General features: G+C 35.3%; 1 pseudogene; it reads right to left on the minus strand.

The window, feature by feature from the left end:
• Window positions 1-603: 603 nt before the first annotated feature.
• Window positions 604-1,783, minus strand: LOC141703713 (uncharacterized; annotated as a pseudogene).
• Window positions 1,784-2,592: the final 809 nt, after the last annotated feature.

The following is a 2,592-nucleotide window of genomic DNA, read 5'->3' on the forward strand; positions in this document are numbered from 1 at the left end:
CTTTAACCTGTTGCGATCCGTGGTTATGTAAAGCAGGGTCATTGCAAATAATATTTCATATACAGGTTTACGTATTGTATATGTGTTGTGGACCCCAAACTTCTGACCCGGGTTTGGAGGGCGCCACAGTAGCCCTCTTCCATGTGTCATTACCGTACGTGTAAGTTCTAAGAGCAGCCGCAGCGATGCGCGGCCAATTCCCTTCTTTCTGTCCCCACCAAGCTGCCAACTAAGCAAAAATTGTCCCCAGAAAAATTGTATCCCATTATCTCCAATACAATGTCCAACTTTCCTATTACTTTATATTACTTTTTATATATTTGAACCCCACTAAACTCAATTATATAGCTTAATTAATGTACAATTATTTTATAAAATTTTTGTTAGCATACAACTAAATTAATAAATTATTAATTTTAATAAAGGCAAATTTAAGTATAAACTAAAATATTTCCATAATTCAAATACATGACATATTAAAAATATTAAGAGAACAACATAATCATATTTAAAAATCTAAACATTTAGATAATTTGACGGGTAGCATGAAATTGTGAGATGTGCTCCACCAAGTCAGTTTGTAGTTGATGATATTTTTGTCAGTCACGGATTTGGACAGTCTTTCGACATAATTTTATACGGGAGAAAAGGCTCCTCGCCTAAATTTGGTTGTGCTATTCCATTTGTTGTATCATCGTAAGATGGTAGCGGACCAAATGGAGTAGCATATGTGTCTCTTTCATCCTCGACAATCATATTGTGCATTATAATGCATGCTCTTATTATTTTAGCAAGATCTCCTTTATCCCAGAACCGCGCAGGACCACGTACAATTGCAAAGCGAGACTGTAGTACCCCAAATGCTCGTTCAACATCTTTTCCTTGACTTTTCTAATATTTCATAAATAACTTTCTCTTCTCACCTTGTGGACGTGGAATCGTTTTGACAAATGTTGCTCATTCTGGGTATATTCCATCCGCTAAATAATACTCTAAATTATAGTTGTTACCATTCAACGTATAATTTATTTCCGGTGCACGACCTTGTAGCATTTCGTTAAATACTGGCGACCGGTCTAAAACATTTATGTCATTATTAGATCCGATAACTCCAAAAAATGCATGCCATATCCATAAATCAGAATAGGCAACCGCTTCAAGTAGAAGTGTTGGAAACCCCTTGTGACCACTCAAAAACATCCCCTTCCATGCTTTATGATAATTCTTCCATTGCCAATGCATACAATCAATACTACCCATCATATCAGGATAATCACGGGCCTCCCCCATCTCTAATAAACGCCGAACATCATTTGAGTTGGGCTTTCACAAGTACTCATTTTCAAATATCAAAATAATATTGGTAACAAATTTTTACAAGCATTCAATGGCAGTTGACTCGCAAATTCGCACATAGTCATCAACAGCATCGGCAGCCACTCCATATGCCAACATACGCATGGCTGTAGTACATTTTTGTAGAGGTGATAAGCCTTTTCTTCCTAATGCATCCACCCTCAACAATACGAAAAAATATATGTCTTCCCATTCGGAATCTTCTACGAAATGTTTCCGCAATATAAACTGGATATTCTATAAAATAATCTTTCACAAGGAATTCATGGCCTGCTTCACGATCTCTGTATATCGTTCTACGAGGTGTTGATGAAGAGCCTTCGCCGTGAAGTTTGTTAAAAAGATGAAGTCGATATTTCTCGTATTTATCATCTTCAGTGAGTAGCTCCTTAACAAACTCTCTATGTATATCAAAATTATTTGTCATAGTGTATATTTGTTAATAAGAAGATATGTAATGAATTTGACTTTAATGATCTTATGTAGAGCATAAAATGAATTTATTCCAATGACTTTCAAACAATCACAACACTACAGTGACTAGCTTCCAAACACTAAAATTCAAACGCTACATGCCAAATACTACAAGCCAAATACTATAAGCCAAACACTACAAGACAAATACTAGAAGCTAAACACTATAATACAAACATTACAAACCAAATAATACTAATTGTTTCTACTTTCTCTTTTCCTTCTTATTTCATCAATCAGCGATGCGTGCAATTCAAGCTGAGCTTTAGTCATTATACTTGTGTCTGCCATAATGATCTTTAATTCCATCTCCATGTCCTTGGCTTCTATCTCTCTTTCATGGTTTTTATTAAATTCTTCTAATAGAGATAACTTCCTACATGAACAAGTGTCATTTCTTCATAGCGTTCAACATCCAAATCCATGATTTTCTTCTTTCCTTTCCCTTTCCTCTTGGCTGCTTTTGTTCCTTTAGGATGAACCGGGGATTCCACGATATTATTGTCATCTGGTATTTCATTGTTTCCTGATGACAAATAAGCTCCGAAATCACTTAATTTAGTTCTTTTTGTACTCCCACTATTTATAGTAGGACCTCTCCATTTTGGTTGACTACGAAGCTCACTCCAATGAAACTCAAAGTTACTTTTCTTTCCAAAAGTAGTTTTATGGAGACTATGAGCTCTTTTTACAATATTTGTCATGTTTGAACCACTTCTAATTATTTTTTGTGTTTTTTCAAAACGTGCTCCATATTTTGAG

This window comes from Apium graveolens, unplaced genomic scaffold, assembly GCF_009905375.1.
Source record: "Apium graveolens cultivar Ventura unplaced genomic scaffold, ASM990537v1 ctg7017, whole genome shotgun sequence".
Taxonomy (NCBI): Eukaryota; Viridiplantae; Streptophyta; class Magnoliopsida; order Apiales; family Apiaceae; genus Apium; species Apium graveolens.